Here is a 19384-nt window from a genome sequence, read left to right as displayed (position 1 = left end):
TCCCCCTTCTGCCTGAATTTCTTTCTATTAGTTCATTTTTGCAAGGCTATTTTCAGCTACATCCTGTTAGAGAAGTGTTTTGTAGTAAAATGGAGGTCTATGACGCAAATACCAGCCTGTGAAACGGGGCTTGTCAATCCACAATAGTAACCAGAGTCTAACTCAGCAGACCATAAAAAGAAACGAACCCTAATGAATTAGCATCAGAACCAGCCAAATTGAATGGGAAAGTTGCGTTTAAGAGCTGTAAAGCATTTTAATGTTCTCTTACTTCTAAAAGCTTTGGTTTTCCATTTTATCAGCCCGAAACAGAGCCGCAGAAGCCTTTTTTGTCAAGGCTAAGCTAAGATCCAGAATGTGGTGAACACTTTCTTGTCTCTCTTTTTCCATTCACATAAAGTGATTAAATGGAGCCTTGTCTTGTGATGAGCTAAACAACAAAATTGTTTAATGGCAGTAAAATGTAATTTGCTTACTGTGTGTTCAAATTGCAACCTACCAGCCCACATGAAATCCAATTTTGAGTCAAAAAGCTACTTACTATACATAAATATTTAATTGAAGATTATTTGTCAAAGGAATCCGTTTGGATTATTATCACGACTAATCAGGGGAGTAAGGTTAGAAATCATTTAAAAAACAGTTTGTCTTTAACTACCGGAACCAAATGACTTTTGGATATGAAAATGTTTGCGTTTGTCAATGCGAACTGGATACTGTAATAAAATAGTGAAAGCACTACTTATTCAGCTGTGCAAAACAGAACATCCAGCCATAGTACAATTACTGAACAAATGACTATTGATTGATTCAAAAATATAAGTACGGCCAGCGTAGTCTAGCCGATTCATGAGCAAACGACTCTTATGAGCAAATCCATTTACTGAATCAAGAATAATCAGCATGACCAGAGTAATCCAATTCCTTAACAAATTACTTGAACTGTTTTTTTCTTCAGTGAATCTAACTCCTACAGAATGATCAGTGAAGTCCAAATAATGACTCTTATAAACAACCACAAAGCGCACAATAAGCTTTTAAGTGAACAAATTACTATTGGTTTTTCCAAATATTTCTTCCTCAAAATTACTATAAGAATGGTTGTACTGGTGTGATCAAATAAAGTAATACTTCAACTGCTATTTAATTGTAGTAGTTACATTTTTCTGTTCCCTTGTACCATTGTGTGTATACACAATGGTACAAGGGAGATTGTGTTTGTGAGGTTGAATTTCTTCAAACTCTGTGACAAACCATCCAAGGACATTCATCTTCAAATCCAGTTGCTATAGCAGCAGACAGGCTTATTTTCCTCTGATCCATTTAGATTCCACATAACTGCATGTTTTAAAATGTCATTTTTGGGCTTGCAAGCACCTTCCCAGTATCTTCCAACGTCAGACCAACCACAACTGCATACTTGACCTCTAGCCACCACTAGCCACCAGTTATGGAGTTCATTGCCGCATTCTCTCCTGTTAGAGAAAGTCAGCCACACTGTTGTCAATGCTAGGACAGTGTAGAGTCTGCCAGTTATCCGGCCTTTCCCTTCCCGCAGACGCTTAGGTGTTCCGGCTGAGCGCACATCACTGGAATCTCAATGAGAAACAGGTGGACTTCAAACGCTCATCTCTTGAGATGTTTAAGGCATTCTAGCAGAGAATTTACACAGTTTACTGTCGACCTTTTGAAAGCCCAAAATGAGGGACAAAAAAAAGGTCCACTTGTAACTTAAGTTAAAACAAATAATCATCTCCTTATGGTGCAAGTTTAACCACATTTTCTTTTCATCTCAAGAACCATCTTCGTTCAGGGTGTCATCATATCGCCCGTTAGATGTGCTATAAACCACCCACCATCATTTCCACATCTGCTCTTTATTAAGTGGTTGTCTGCAAAGCCGCCCCTTTAATAAATATACATCTCCTGTTTGGCCAACTCCTACTATACAGCTACTTTGGATATTTCTGCTGTTTTAGCAATCACTCTTCTGAACTGATGACACACACACACACACACACACACACACACACACACACACACACACACACACACACACACACACACACACACACACACACACACACACACACACACACACCATTTGCACAAATAAATAATATATATATATATATATATATATATATAATATAATATAATATACATACACCATTTTTTATTTATTTGCATTACTATTTTCAAACCATTCTAACTGATGATTTCAAGTCATTATTTCAGTTTCAACAAAACCTATTCAACAATTCCGGCCATCTATATTAGCCAGCTAGAGAACACTTTTTTTTTTTTTTTTTACATCAGCAGAATTTACTTTCAAGAAAATATGATCATATAACACCGATTTTATCATCACTGCATTGGTTACCTATAAAGTTCCGTATTAATTACAAGGTATTGCTACTGACCTATAAAGCCCTAAACGGCTTAGCTCCAGTCTATTTAACGGATCTTTTATCACCCTATAATCCATCGCGCTCTTTAAGATCACTAAATTCAAGGCTTTTGGTCATACCTAGGATATCCAGAACCACCAAAGGAGGGAGAGCATTCTCACATTTGGCTCCAAAACTCTGGAATAGTCTTCCTGATACTGTTCGTTGCTCAGACTCGCTCTCCCAGTTTAAAACTAGATTAAAGTCGCATCTCTTCAGCCAGGCATTCATATAATCCTACAGTTCAAACTACAATCCGGCCTCTAGCTCATAAATGCCAGAGGAGAACTGGCCCCCGACTGAGCCTGGGTTCTCCCAAGGTTTTTTTTTTCTCCATTAGGTCACCTGATGGAGTTTTAGGACACCATTAGGTCACTTGATGAAGTTTTTCGGTTCCTTGCCACTGTTGCCTTTGGCTTGCTCAGTTGGGGATATTTTGGGGATATTTAATTTAATTTTATCAATCAATAAATTCCTCTTGAAACAAACTTTGTTGTATTATTTTAATTTAATACTGTGAAGCTGCTTTGATACAATCTGTATTGTGAAAAGCGCTATACAAATAAACTTGACTTGACTTGACTTGACTTTGCAAAGCATAAAAATCTGTACAATATCAACAAATTGCACATTTATGTATTTGATGTCCAAAGGCCATTGTGGTCTAAGGAGATGTTTTGCTTGAGCGGTGTGGGGTACTTTGTGCAATCTGTATTTAGCTCCTTCCTGTTTGATCACTGTTGTCTTTAGGTGCTTGTCTCCTTTAACAAGCATGCTGTTCTACAAAGCAGAAGACATTTGAAACCAAATTAAATACTTATCAATTTCCACAAGTCAATGTATACTGCACTTTTCTCTGAGGATCTTGGGTTACTTTTTAAATTGTCTAACAGCTTTAACAAAGCCATTGCAGTACTGTGGTCAATATCAAGTCAACCAATGAGGATAGCGGAAGCTGAGAACATTTAATTGTATAAAATAAGAAAATCAAGGACAACCACCTAGTGTGTTGGAGGCATGACGGGGTTTAAATTAGTTTATATATATAAAAAGTTATTTTTATTATTATTTTTAAATCAATTAACAGAAATTTGAGTTTAAAATACACACAATAATAAGTTAATGATCAGAACTCAACAAAATAATGTTTGCAACTTAAAAGGTTTATTTAAATAAATTAGATTTTTTTTTATTGCAACCATGCTTTTTTTTTTTAAAGTTGTTGTAACATGTGCCCTGAATTACTTTTTAGAGTGCAAGGATGCATTAAATTGATCAAAGGTGACAGTAAAATCATTTGTTTATAAAATTCTACTGTTATTTTGAACTTTCTATTCTAACAATCCTGAAAAAAGTATGACTCTTTCCACAGAAATATGAAGCAGCACAACTGTTTTAAACATTGATTATAAGAAATGTTTCTTGAGCACCAAATAATAATTTTATAATGATTTCTGAAGGATCATGTGACACTGATGACTGGGAGTAATGGGTGCTGAAAATTATTTTATTTTAAACACTAATACTATTTTACAGAATTGTTTTTACTATATGTTTGATCAAATTAATGCATCTTTGCTAAGCATTAGAAATTTTGTTCGAAAGAAACCATTTAAAAAATCTTACCGAGTTTTTGAACACTAGTGCACATCCCAGATATGGACATCAGGATCAGTTTTTGGATCCCTATTATTAGAGGTCAAAACTGCATAATAGCTTCTCTTTAACCTCTCTGAGACTTGAGGTCAGCAAGATGATAATGAATCTGATTATTTGATACATAAGGGACTTCCTTTTCTTGATTTGATTACTTCGCTGTCTGATTACCTTCATTCTTTAAATAAACCTCTGATGTGATTACCCAGCTCTCATTACCAACATCATTATCATTCATGCTTGTTTAAGATATCCTGAATGAAAGATCTGCTTATCTGTTATACAAAAAAGCATTAAACATCTTCATTTCAGACAGTCCGAATTATAGCTGCTAATATAGTCTTGCTAACTCTGCTTGTTCCAGACTTAATCACTAATACCTTTAACCTTTTCATACGTGGCCACTCTCAGCTTCTACAGCTCTGAAGTCACTTATACAACAGTATATTTACTTTAAGAATGCATCAATTCAATATCTAGACTGGTATTGGCACCAGTGCCTACTATCTTTTATATTGTGTAGCTTCAAAAAGTAAAATTACTATATATCTTAAACTGTATATTTTTGTCCAAAAAGTTGGAAGAGATTTTTTTGTTGTTGAAGTAATTACTTTTATTCAGCAAGGATGCACTGAATTAATCAAAAGTGAAAGTAAAGACTTGCAGTACATTATTACAAAATATTTCTACTTCAAATAAGTATTCATTTCAAAGTCCTATTCATCAAAAAGTGCACCAAAGCTCAGATCAGAATGATTTCTGAAAGATTATTTGACACTGTAGACAAAAATAATTGCTGCTCAGAATTCTTCTTTGTCATCACAGGAATACATTACATTTCAAAGAATATGAAAAAATGGAAGTTATTTAAATAGTAAATTTTCCCAATATTATTGAACCTTGGTGAGCAAAAAATACATCTTTCAAACGCATAAAACTTATTTTTATTTTTTTACCAACCCCAAACTTCTGAACAGAAACTCATGCCATTTCCACTATAGGGGCTGGGTTATAATACAAAGAAACATAATAAGTTAATTCATGTTTGTTTATAATATATTTTGTAATATTTGTGTATTAGTATGTGTTAAAATATTAATAACCTAGATTGATAAATGTGAAAGTTTTGTTAATTGTTAGTGATGCCTAATGCATTTAAATGAATTCTCCGTTATTTAGCCATAAGGCTTACCTATTCTAAACTGATCAAGAAGCAAAAACACTTTAAAGCCAGTTAAGTGTTGGGAAAGAAAAAGTGGTATCATAGTAACCTTATTTTAGCCTAATTATGTGCCATTTCTCTAAATAAACATCTCTCATTCATGCTTGGGCACATCTGAGGAAGGGCGTCCTGAGGATGTCCGCAGGTCTGTTTGTATTGAACATCTGGCATGTGGTCAGGTATCTGCTGTAATTCCTGCTGGGTGTCTGATGGACTCAAGCCTCTGTGGAGTGAGAGATTCATCCTGAGGCTACCCAGAGCCTTGTCTGCTTTCCAACCAGCTGTGCAGTCCATCTAGCTCATTGACTCTGTTTGTGTATCTCTTTTCATATGTGTTCATGTCTTACTCATCAGGCCACCCTGATGTCGGCTTGCGAGGACTGCAGTGGTGATATTAATTAAAGGGATTGTTCACCCAAAAATGAATATTCTGTCATCATTTACTCTCATTTAGTTCCAAACTCAACCGAAACTTCATCTTCGAAACACAAATGAAGATATTTTTAATGAAATTTGAGAGATTTCAGTCCCTCTATTGAAAGTCTATTCACCCAAAATGAAAGATGGTTCAAATGTTCATAAAGAAATAGAGACATTTGAATGCTCCGTGTACATTCGCCAATTAATGTTTGTATGTGAATACAAGCCTAAATGTAATCTCTTTATCATATAAAGCGGCCCCTTTAGAAGACTTGGATTAAACAGTTTGGTTTCAGATTCTCCAACCTCTTTATGAACATTTTGAGCTGTCTGAGTTTTAGATGAACAGACTTTCATTTAAGGGTCAGAAATCTCTATCTTTTCTAATATATAATATTAGATATAATATATAATATAATATATAATATATAATATCTGTTCTGAAGAGTGAAAAAAGTGTTATGGGTTTGGAATGCAAAGAGGGTGAGTAATTGACAGAATTTTCATTTTTGGGTGAACTATCCCTTTAAGAACAACTGTGTTCGTGGAGGCTGTGAATGCAATATCTTTCATCTCTCCACTTTCGATGCCACTGATAATATTTATCTGTGCACACTTTTTGGAATAAAGTACACTTGTCTGAGGAGGATGAGAGTGCATTGATAACACTAACAAGAGAGACAGAACGAATGAGCTCATCTAGGCCTTTTCTTCATCCCGCTGTCATTTTCTGTTAGCTCCTGCGACCCGCAATGGATGTTTTGTCTCTTAAAACAAGCCCCCATCACTTGATAAGGCACACCAAAGCCTAATCCCGTTTGATGAATAAACACTGTTGCGCAAACCCTCCACCAGGGTTGTTACTGGTGTGTTGCTGAAAGCTCTCCATCCCTAGGGTCATTCCCCCTGTCAGAACCTGCTGAGAAACACCGCCTCAGATTCTCCATTCAGATATTAGCTTTGACAGAGTAAACAGGAAGTGCACACGCTCTTAGTCACGCACAAACAGGCTTGAATGTGTAAACAGACCTTGAGCATCCTAATCCCGTAAATTTGAGTGCTGGTGCGAAGAATCCTCTAGAGATGCTGTTTTATTTAAATGTGTAGCACACGCACATGTTGGTAAGTCGAGATATGCTTGCATCAAGAGACATGGGATCTCTTTGGCATCTGCTTTTCAATCAACAATCCCACAGTCTCATTCAAAGAGGTTATTTTTATAGCACTGTTCTTAGGCCGTTAAACTTCCAGCTTGGTATAAACAGTTGAGGTAACCGGTAAACACGGCAGAGCAACTCGTGCTTTGACCTGCCAGTCATCTCCTGACAAAAGTTGTCGTTCGGTTTTGGAGTGGTTTCAGAACTGCCAAGTGGAATTTGAGTGTTTCAGGTGACATGGTAGGATTGGAAATACTTTTAGAGCTTGTTGGAGTTGCCAAATATGTGGAAGAGAGGAGACTGTTTTGTTGGTTTAAAACTGACAGGTGCAAATTTAATAAGGAGACGCCATTGTTTTGTTTGTTTTTTCTTTATAAAGGAGCTTTAAAACGACCTACTGCACTCGGCATTAGGCATCATTAGAAGAGGCACCACCATCATTTACGAGTACAGACATTCCAGACAAACTTATTTAAGAAGATGGATGCTTGTGTACAATGTTCATCAATTAGGATACTTGGGTTGATCTCTTTAGTGAATACTTGTATTCAGCAGACGTGCTGTTCTTTTGAACATTCTATTTGTCAAAAAATCCTGAATATTATCACGGTTTCTACAAAAACATTAAGCAGCAAAACTTTTCAACATTGATAATGTAATTCCAGGATTAAATTATATTTTAAAATATATTAAAAATAATTAAACCTTATTTTAAATGTAAAAAAAATGCAGCCTTGGTGAGCATAAGAGAGAAAAATTGCAATTTACCTTTAACAGTCTTATTGTAGAAGTTGGATGCTTTTGAAAAGATTTAGCTTAGACTGTGAAGGATTAAGGTTCTTTACTAATTAAAACTTCAGAGGAGAAGATCTCTGGAGGCCAGACAGAAACTCAAGTCACTCTGCCTCAAAGTTTTGTCTTCTCAAAGTCATAGAAACTCATTCTTGCATATGGGGTACCTAGTTGGTGTTCCACCCATGAGGATTTATCACTTTATTGTAATGATTTAGATCAGGGCTGCCGAATCCTGTTCCAACCCTGCTTCAACACACTTGTCTGCATGTAATTAAGTGTTTCTAAAGATCTTATTTAACTGGTTCAGGTGTGTTTGGAGCTGAACTTTGCAGGAAGGCAGATCATAGTTCATATTACATGTATCTTTATTTGTTTAGTTAGGTCAGAAGTTTAATCTGTGGATTGAGGGACAGAAATTCAAAACATATGGTGAGCATATTTCATCTAGCCTATAGGAAAAACCTAAGTCTTTTCATAACTAAGCTGTCCTTTTCATTCTGCATTGTATTTACAGCCTCCTTTTAGCGTCTCTCCGACTGTTCAGTTCAGTGTTCTTTTCTTAATAAATGCACACTGATGGCTGCCGTCTCCAAGTATTATCATGCCATTGTGCTTTTTCTTCCATTTGCCCTCTTGAAAAGTCAGGATATTAAAATGCATGTTATCTGGCTGCATCATAATTTGGCCGGATGGCCGTAAACCATGTGGCTGTTTGTGTCCCTACATTTCCACAACGGTTATTAACACACATCAGCACACAGTGAATCAGAGACAGATGGCTGGCCAATAGAAAAAAATGAGGGCTGAGGAGTGTAATAATAAAAAATAAAAAAAATACTATTTATTTAGGGTGAAAATATTTCTCATAATTAAATTAGATTGGTTTTTGTGCCTGGACTTTAGTTTTCATACACCTTATTACCAATTCAGGACTGCCTGCTTCAGCATGCAACACTTAGTTTTGTACTAAAAATAGATATTGTTTCCATGATATTAGTATCTAGCTTTAAGAATTTGTGTTCGAACATGTACTAGAGGAAATCTACACAAACTGTTCATTTTAGTGCTTAGGTCTTTACAGTAATCATGGCCCACTGTGCTGCATTGCCACTGACAATTTACATTCATTGAGCTTATACATTTTTATTTCTTTTGTCAATGTTATCTGGCTAACATAGATGGTTTTGCCCAAGTTGACTTGTGATCGGTGAATGAAAAGTAGAAACTGCACATCAATAATGTTTATCATAGTATGCCAAATATTTGGTTTCTGGTAAAAGTGTGTTATGAATTAGAGTAAAATTTGTAAAGCTGTATAAATACTTTTTACAAATTTTATTTGTACTGTTTCTTTACAAAACTAAATTTGTAACATGTCATGAAAATATAAATGTCCAGTAAATATAAAAAAATTGCAAACAATATATTTCATGGATATATTAAAGCGAATTGTATTTTGTATGCAATAATAATGTTGGACCGAATTGATGATTTAAAAAAAAAAAGTTTGGGGTTAGGGTTAGTCGCAACAAAAATGAAAATTCTGCCATTTACTCACCCTCATGTTGTTTCAAAGACTTTTTTTAAATCTACGGAACACAAATCAAAACGCATAAATAAAGAACATCACATAATAGTAAATAGAAGCTCAAACCAATGAGGTGTGTTCTTGCCCGTCAGGCTTATGTTAGAGCCTCCTTTTTACCTTATTTGATGTGCTCAGCTCTATGCCTAAATTAAAATGTTCTTTTAATATAATATAAAGAACGATTGTGTCCATTCAGAAGACTTGAATTAAACCGCTGAATTTGAGTTCATGGGTTTGAAGCAACATGAGGGTGAGTAATTGATCGTTGTTGTTTTTTTTGTGAACTGTCCCTTTAAATACATTTAACGATCATACTATAAACTGACTTCTAAAGCCAGTTGATTTTCTTGTCTGTCACTATCTTTGAATTATATGTAATTAATTTGATTAAATTGATTGACAGCCTTAAGTGATGCTTAAGTGTTGCTTAAGTGTTGATTCAGTGTATTAATGACAATCACAATAACGTATTGCAGTTTGCATTTCATTTTCCCCTTCACCTCTAATACATATTCATAAAAGTCCTAGAGTTTACTCACGAGTGGCCAGAAGGAGAGCACTACAACCCTCCGGTTGGCCAGACCTCTCCGTGTTGCCTGGCAACCATGTACAGATAGAGGGAGGTGGACAGCGTCCTTCTCGCTGCCGCCCACCGTCAGTGGCGATGGAGTGAGTGAGATCTACAGCCCGCCCGCCCGCTCTCTCTCTGCTGATCAGAGTTTTACCGACAATGAGCGAAGGATTCAGCCAGCCTCTTCAGCAAGAAACATATGCTATGGTCTAATCAATAGAGCAGCGTAACCTTAGTGGTATTTGCTTCATGTTAGATCTCACACCAACACGTTCCAACAGATGAGTATCACAAGTAGCAGAGGAGTGGGCGGTCGGCTCCGTACTTTTTACGATTTCTCTCGTTCAGAATTTTGTACTGCTCGTTCAGAGATGTGTACCCTCTGTTGTTGAGCACTTTAGGGTGCACATTTCCTGTTATAATACAAATGCCCCAGGGCTGCTTATTTACAACCTTGTTAAATATCACTGCTTGTGCATCGAGAGAGAGAGAGGCAAGCAAGATGGAAAACAAGCTCACCGACAGGGTTTTCCATCCCTCAGACACAATGTCTTTAGAGGGAGGAAACTTGGTGTTTTTCAGGCCTCTTGTGTCCGGTTCGTAGCATTCAGGTTGTTTTTATTTCTCCCTTTCAGGGGGCCGTCTGTGTTAGAGGGCTTATTTGTTTCCTGAATGGCTAATCTGCCAAGTTCATGCCTGAAGCAACGCTGCTGAGAGAGCCGTTGTTCTGAGCGCTGCCAGGGCGGGCCATGTAATGGTGCAGCCCAAGCTCTCTAATTTCCATACAGCTGTCCTGGTGGGCAGGTCTCAGTGCAGATATGCCAGCACAAGGGAAAAGCTGTTACCTTTCATGTACCTACACACGGTACCATACTACGCTGTACATAAAGGCTAATCGACACTTCGATTAAGGGATTGTGGGTACATTCATTGTAGATGAGCACCAAATAAAACTAATTTCATGATATATATATATATAACCTACAATTTACAGTCTTAACTTTTAAATCAACTGTCAGATGCTGAATTTAAGGAAGTGTAACCAAAGATGGAAATTCTGACATCATTCTTCAAGTTGCTCCAAACAATTATTAACTTTCTTCCATTAAACAAAAAAGAATAGATTTTGAATATTGTAGTGGTGAAAGCACCATAACATTGTATTAGAACAGTTCATGTGTCATACTGTGTCTTTTAGAAGTTGTATGATGAGTATTGTTTGAGAAATAATCATCATTTAAGTCACTTTTCACTGAAAATCTTGATACCCATCCTAACTCTTGTACGTTCATGAGAATAATCTGATTCTTGGAACAAATAATTTTTTAATCTGTTGTTTTCAATGAATCAATTGATTCGGATCGCAAAAACAGTCTGAATGATTCAAGACTGATCTGCTTCTCTGGTTTAATTCACTGGCTGTGTCTGAAATCACGTTAGTTTCCTTTTACCATACATTTTTATAAAAAAAGAATGTGTTGGCTGCACAAAAAAAAAGTAACGCAACAGCTTACATACATTTTTTTGAGTTGTTACCTCTTTGAGTGAATTTACGTTCAACCAACAAGCTACATTGAGTTAGAGGAACTTTATAATTTGTAACAAACACACATTTTTAAGTTGATTACTTAAATCGCTCCAACTACCATATTGTAGCCCTGGAACCAATAAATCGTATATATTTAAGTTAAAATCAACAGCACAGCTCTTCAGCACAATGGTAACCACAAAAACTTCAACATTGCAGAAACTCTTTTAATGTCAAACATAACAGCATTAAACACTAACAGGTCTTTCCTTCACTAAAAACAAATAAATTAACACTTTATTTAAACATTTATCCTCTTATCCAGTCCTATGCAAAGCATGCTGGGAACTATAAATCCACTGCCTAATTCCCGATGTTATCAAGACAATTTAATTAAATTACTACAACCCATAAAAAAAAAAAAAGCCAATTAACGCAGAAATTTGAGTTTAAAATAGACGATATTAATTTGATGTAATGATAAACATTATTATGTCAACAGAACTCTACAAAATAATGTTTGCAGCTTAAAAGTTTTTGTTTTTATTTAACAATAAATATGAAAATGTAACTTTCAACACTGCATTTTTTTTAAGTTGTGCTAACAGGTCCCCTGAATTACTTTTTAGAGTGTATTTAATGTGCTCTATGCCTAAATTTAAAAATGTTAGTCATAAAGCAATTGTCTCTTTGGAAGACTTAAAGTGCTTGATACATATGGATCATTTTTTACGATGTCATGTACATTTTGAAGCTTGAAAATGTTGATTACCTAGACTTTCAATAGATGAACAAATGCTCAGAATATATATATATATATAAGTCGTATGACACGAGGGCGAATAAAAAAGCTAAATCTGAAATGGCCCCTATACCCTTATATAGTGTACTGTTTGAAGGGACAGACATTTAATGGTTTACGAAACCATAGTGGACATTATCGAGTGCTCTTATTCAATCACATAATGGACCTTAATAACAAGTGTACAACCAAAATACAGTCACCAGCTAGCTTAAAAAAAACAATGCACTGAGCATTACACCAAATGAATTAATGTGTGAAAACGTGTCCGAATTACTCATTCTTTTTCATTCACTCATTCAGTGGACTATATTAGTGCAGTAAAGTAGGGAATCATGAATGAAGTTGTAGGGGTCGGTTTTGGATCCATCCACTGGCTTGATTCTGTCAGAGTAGTTTAGTTCAGGTTGTGTGAACCAGATCAACCAATTCATTTAAAAGATCTGATCTGAAAGTATGATTTGTTTGTTGCAAGATGGTAAATCAAATGTTTAACTACATGAGGTTAAGTAAATAAAAGTTTAATTTATAGGTGAACTATTTCTTTAATGTATCAGTTTTCTTCCCTTATATTCTGAATGTTCGTGATTGATTTAGCAAGGGATGGTACATGAACAAGCCCATTGATTCAACCCTTATCTACCCGGCCCCAAGACAGAGGTGTGGAGCAGTGGTTATACAATGAGAATATGCAAATGGTTGTGAAACGGAGAGATCAGCCTTGGTGTTATAGAAGATTTATCTCCTTTCATTCAGTGGATCCTACCTGGCTGTTTTTAAAACAGAATCTGTCCAGTGATCGCTGGAAACAGCAGCATGGCTTTGGTATAAAAATTCAAGGAATCCTCCTACGGAAAATTGACTGCCGTTGTGGTATGAAAGCAAGACGAGCAGTCGACGGAGCGTCTATTTTTGGGAAGATGTGCTAACCTCTCTTTCTGGCTCTCTGGATTATGTAGTGTCTTATCCTCAGAGGAAGATGGCCAGCTGGCGTGAAAGATGCTCTATCTTTGTGGCGAGGCTGATGGAAGGAAGGGAAGTCATGTACATGCTTGAGTCTTTCTGTACACACTTTTATTGACACTTCTTGCCTTGTTGAGTCCTGTTGGACTTTAATCAACAACTCCATATCCAAAACCAAACTGAGGGAGGAGTGGGAGAATGCGCTTGAGTAGCTGGTGCATAGACTGCATAGACACTGCATGGTGCATAGACACTGATCTAGCATCTCTCATCACGTAAAGCACCACGTTCAGTTTGCATTTTTCAGCGTGTGCTGTAGAGGGGTGCGGCCGGCCCAAGACAAACTCCTTAATCAGCATCTCTAATTCAGGCCTGCTGCAGGCTGCCAGCGTCTATGTGAGTGCAATTCTGGTGTTTTATAGTGTCACTTATAGGGGTGGAGGATGGAGCCAGGCATTAAATATTGATAAAATTCTGGTTGATGAAAAAAATTTAAAATAAAAATTTAATATGAATAATGGAAGCACTTTTTTTTTTTTTTTTTAAGTCCTGTTCTCCATGTACATAGTCGTTACAATAAGTGGGTATTAACTAAATACCTAAACCTAACTTTAACCCATGAAGTTACCTTGTATTAACCAGTACTTTCTTTGGTAAGTACACGTACATGCACCTACTGTAAAATAGTGTAACATTTGTAATATAAATATAAATGGAATTATTCAAATATACAATCTAATTTTTTATCATGATTTACACTTTTTTTATCAAGTAATTTAAAAACTGAAAAACAAGGTTCTTTTGACAAAAAAATCTCGCACATACACATTTATATTAAATGGACATATACATAATTATTAAATAGATTTATTTAAATAGTTATGAGCATTTCAACGAAACCGGATTGTCAAGATTAATTAAATCCTTTTCAATCTGCTTACCGTCATCTCACCTTTGCTTAGATCTTAATTAAATTTATATTCATAACATTTCTTAATTTGTCTCTGAATGATAGCATTCAGCACTTGTACTCTTGGATGAAAAGAAACATCTGTTGTGAAGGTCATAGTTTTGCTACCATTCCCCTTCTTTTAATCATTAGATGTTATTCATTAAGAATGATGTTTTTTTTGTGTTTGTGTATCTAAAACTTAACGGTTCATTTTGAAATGAAATGATATTCTATGTAAAGGCCTTGCCTCACCACTATGTTAATACACTTTGACATGAAGTATCATTTGGAGAGGTTTTATTTTTAGCAGACACTGGAGTGTGCTCTGAGATTTGAACAGAGACTTTTAAGATACTGTGTGTCATAGCTTCACCCAGCGGAGAAATATATGACTTGATAACCTGTGGCCTTAACTTCTAAATTTAAGTAGCATATGAGATGTTTCATTAGCTACTTTACCTGTATAGTTCTAACTTCCCCAGCAGTACACAAACATTTCAACTGTTACTTTACCAAATCCTCACAATAAGCTTATCCAGAATCCCATTACAACACTAGAAATTCAGTAGTAGGAATGTTGTAGGACAGGGTCTAAGGCAGACTTACCAATTTGATTCTGAATCATACTCTCTCGATTTCATTGTAATCTAAATTGTAATAAATATGATTAAATTGGGAATTTGAATTAGTGTTAACCATGTCTATTTCAGGTTTTACATAATTGCCTGATTGCAACAGTGGATATCTTGCATTGTGACTGGCTTCACATTATTTTAAATTTGAATATTTACAAATGTGTGTGTGCATTACATGTTGACATGCAACAACAAAGAGGAAAGGCTGTAAGACAACATGATCATTTAAAAAAAGTAATTGTCCTGGTAAACATAAACATGTTGTCAGTAAAATAGAATTTAATTATTGGTGATGAGCCCTATTACTCTATTATGAATCGGCTGTACATTATTTCTTGCTGTTTGAAGACATGACAGAGAGGAGACAGCCACAACTGGTTTGCATTCGAGTCACGATTTTTCAAGACCTCAGCAAACTGACCCAAGACAATGGAAGTAGTTCATTATATCCCAGCTCTCACTCAAAATGGCCATTTGTGTTTATTCTGGTCTCTTCTTGCCAGCAGACTATAGAAAACTTGAGCTCATACCTACATTCCTCAGTTGGTTTTTGAATGCCACCACCACCACAAAGGAACTTTTAGAAACCATAAGACATGGTAAATGCCCAATTACTGAATAAACAGAGACTTGCATCCTTAATGATCAATACATTCCTTTTATTTCATTCATAGTAGGAACTCAAAACGGTGTTAAACACTGTGGGCATTGCGGTCTTCCAACGCTCTGTGTGGTCTATCTGGACAAGTGTTTCTCAGAGCTTTTGGATTCATGGGAGGGGAGGTTGATGCGGCAGTTCTGGTGAATTCATGCATGTTAACAGGGATATATAACCACGATTCCCCATGGCCGGCCGTTTAGAACACGAGGTGGCACGCAGTTCCTCTCCAACCAAAGACTCATTAAGAATACATGAGCACTTAACGTTCTGCTGCCACTGGCAGACATCTATTATTGATGACTGGCAGATTGCTCCCTTGAATAATATAGAACTCTTTTGTGTTGTTGTGGACCATGAAGCCTGTCTTTGGAGGTGTTAATGCGGGAAAAATCTTGACCCGTTCGACTTTGCGGAGAGAACTATTGCACCCTCTTTACTGCTTGTTACTTTTCTGAGATCATTAAAAAGAAAAGCAAGTCATCTACATCTTACTGGTTTTCTCAATGTAGAACTTCTCATTTAATTGTAGTTATGGTGTTTTTTTCCCTCTCCAACATTATATGTAACAAACTGTCTATCCCGGGTGGTTTAAGGGACTGTTTAGATGGATATCACAACAGTCTTAATTAGTGAATTTCCATGCCTGTGGTCCAGCTGTTTCCTTGAGCATAAAATTCAGCAGAAATTATAATCAAGTACCAAAAACACCCTGAAGGAGGGTATGATGGAGCTTTTTTCCATACGCTTTTTTCCTCTCTTTATTTTTTTAAGTCTCAGAGGCCCACATTGCCCTCTTTCCCCATCCTCGCTAAACCTGGTTTATGCAAGGGTCCATGTGCAAGTGATGTCATTGAGGCTCTTATAGAAGTGTGCATTGCTTTTGCAAGGCTGGTTTTGTGTGATCTTGCACTTCTGAATTTTTATAACTTCACACCTCAATCCTGTTGGACAAACTCAAAGGAAGGTTGGTCAAGTAGATGAGTCGTCTGTACTAGGCAGAGTAAAGCACCAAACTAAGACCAAGCCACCTCTTTAGGAAGACGCTTGAGAATTTGTCCTCAACCTTCTGTACAATAAACTCTTTCCCCGCCAGCTTAAAAAAAAAAAAAAAAAAAAAAAAAAAAAGCCAGCCACCACCAGCATTTTTTTACATCATTTTCACAAAATGTTCATAGCCCCCAGAATATTTTGTTGTATGAATATCTGAACAAAAAAATATATAAAAGGAAAGAAAAGAGTCTCTGCTTAAAAAAAAAAAAAAAGTATTCTAGCTTAATGCATTCCTTGTTTATCAACGTCTGGATGTGGAATAGGTGATTGTGTGCTTGTTGTTTCCACGAAACTAAAGAAGTATAAAGTTATAGTAGTTATAAAGTATTAAAAAAGGATAGGACTCAAGACTGTGTCTTGTCAATGTGTCTTTATTCTCGATTGCTTATTCTCATCCTGCTTTCTTTTTTTCTTTTTTTTTTGCCTCATTCAGTCTCTTTGATCGCTACATTGTGTTCCTCCCTCATCTACGCCATCACCTACGGTATTAGACTGGGAGAAACTGCTCTTGTTGTTTTGCAGTTCACGCAGACAGCAGGACCTGAGAGGATTGCGTCTCTGCTCAGGACTGACTGCTCCCTCAACCCTCTGGAGATGTAACCAAACACTTGATATCATCCCGTTAGCGGCTGTCACTCTTTGTCCTACAAGGCCTGACTAAGAGTAATTACTTCATCACACTCTCACATCTTGACCCAGAGTCACGGGTCCCTCTTATATCTCAAGGGAAGAGTGGTTTGTGTCTCTGTGCCTCAAGTGATTAATCTTGCTCCATATTCAAAAACTGTATAATTAACTCCTGGATGTGCAATTAAAGAATTTGCACCTTTCAGATACCAGCTTTCCTAGTAGGTTACACTGATTTTTAACATGCGCTTACCGACTTTGAGTTGTTTTTTCTGAAAACTGTTTGAGATAATGGAGTGAGCGAGAGCTCCTCCAATCCCTGAGGCCTATCCTTAGGCTCTTGAGGAGACTGCTTATGTTTACTCTTTCTGTTTGTGTGTGGTTAGCTTTTTAAACCTTTCCCACAGGCACTGCTCCATAATTGAGCTAAATCTGATCCTTGCTATTATTTTGAAGCCACGCCTACTCGATCTGGTGTGCATGAATGAGGACATTGTAATGTGTTTTGTTTGTTGGTATAGTAAATGTCTTTTTATGGACTGATTTAAGCTCTGACGGCCGTCCATAGCTAAATTGACTAGACTAGTCAGTAGAACGCCATTTTGTCAATATTTGTGCAACCAATCAGCGCAAGTACGTGGTTCTATTGAAAATAAGAAAATTAATCACGAACACTATAATATTCCTCTTTTATTCGCTTGATGTTTAAAGTTGCAATGTCTTTCACTTAGTATCCGAGACAGGCCAGCATTGCTGTTGTGTTACATCATCTCGCTTCAACTGACACACCATCCAAAACAAAAATCAAGAACAGTTTTCCTTTGCCAAGGTGTTTTTTTTTCTCTTCTTTTTCTGGAGGACAGCAACCAGTAGTACATTTAGTTATGATTGATTTTTACAGGTTTTTCTCCATTCTTCATTTCAAAAGCCATTGTTCTCGTGAAAAACACCTCATGGTTGACGTTTGACACTACCTGATCAGCTTTGGTGTTTTTTTGTTTTTTTCTTGTGGAGGAGTAAAATTTGAAGAGGTGAAACTGGTTCAGAAGTCAGCGTGAACATGCATATGAAAGAGCTGCAATTGTGGTTTAACCACATTAAGATCCTCCCTCAGTGCCAAAAAACTATGTATTATACCAGCCCGACTGGAGTGTCTGGAACAGGAGCTGGAGGAAACACCTAATGACAGCTGCAACAAGACTGAACATGCCCTGTGCAGTAATGCAGGTTCATGTGGTTAAAGCTAAATGTCTACATTGAGATTAAACGCTTACTGCATGAGGTACATGCATCTCAAAACATAGATTTGAATGTCAGTTAACTGTTTCACCCTGATGGCCGGAATGGTCAGTTGTGAAGTGTGACCGCTGCTTCATTCTGTCAATTTAACGACTACAAACATCTTTAGCAAGTGTTGTACACTTGTTCTGCTAAGATATTCCACTTGCATTCCTTCCACATGAGAGCATCTCTGACTCACCTGTAGAGACAATATATCACATTAAAATGTGCAGAATTGAGCACATCCTCTTTGCTTTTAAATCCTGAGATAACTTTCCTGAAGTTCTAGCTTCTCCAGTCCAGACCTTTGCTCCATAAATTTTTCCACTTTTTCAAAAATATTATTTTACATTTTGCTCAGGTATTTCCAACTCTGGATACACTTAATCCATCACAAGAGTTTCCTTTAGAGAAGACAAAGTGCAACCGAAGTGCAAGGAATGTGCTAACAGAACGATATTTCACTTTCTTCCATAATGTTCATCATCTTCATAGAGAGAACTGGAAATCTGTAGGATAGATGTTAGAACGTGTAGCTGCTATGGGGGTATTTTTTTTTTTTTTTTTCTTTAGCTGTTAGCGTGGAGCTGTTTGGTTCACACAGAGGTTTCAAGACCACAGCGGTCTCTCACCCCACAGACTTCATGTCTCCTTTCTTCAGTTTTAAATGCATTCATGAGAGTACAAAACATTGTTAGTGGAGCTCCAGGACTGTAATCTGGGTCTATTTTTATCTGTTAGTGGTAATCATCATCTTCTACAGTGTTAGTTGACCTTCCATAGCCCAATACTTTCTCATTTACACAAACACACAGTCACAGATTCTAAAAAATGGTTGCTTCTCAAGTGTGTCGCCACAAAAACAAACAGCCCACAAAAGGTCAGCTTTTAATGAGACTTTTTTTTTCTTTTTTTTTTGATAAGGAAGATGGTCAGAGATGTTATATACGGACTTGTCTGCAGTATCTGCACCATGTTACTCAAAGTAGGAAGAAAATCGTCAGCCAGAAAACCAACAACTGCAGT

The 19384-nt window shown here is 36.5% G+C and overlaps 1 protein-coding gene and 1 long non-coding RNA gene across 4 annotated transcripts in view; one reads left to right on the top strand and one right to left on the bottom strand.

Annotated features, from left to right (window-relative positions):
• The window catches only part of fbxw7 (F-box and WD repeat domain containing 7), a 165353-nt gene that overhangs the window by 107661 nt on the left and 38308 nt on the right, over positions 1-19384 (top strand). The window lies entirely within an intron of this gene.
• Positions 1035-11955, bottom strand: LOC309494920. Its single transcript, XR_014204480.1, has 3 exons — positions 3034-11955; positions 2068-2328; positions 1035-1990 (listed from the first exon to the last, which is right to left on the bottom strand). It is a non-coding gene; the product is annotated as an uncharacterized lncRNA (long non-coding RNA).

This window comes from Leuciscus leuciscus (genome assembly GCF_965113295.1).
Source record: "Leuciscus leuciscus genome assembly, chromosome: 3".
NCBI lineage: Eukaryota > Metazoa > Chordata > Actinopteri > Cypriniformes > Leuciscidae > Leuciscus > Leuciscus leuciscus.
The sequence above is the reverse complement of the archived record's forward strand: the minus strand, read 5'-3'. Positions and strand labels throughout refer to the sequence as shown.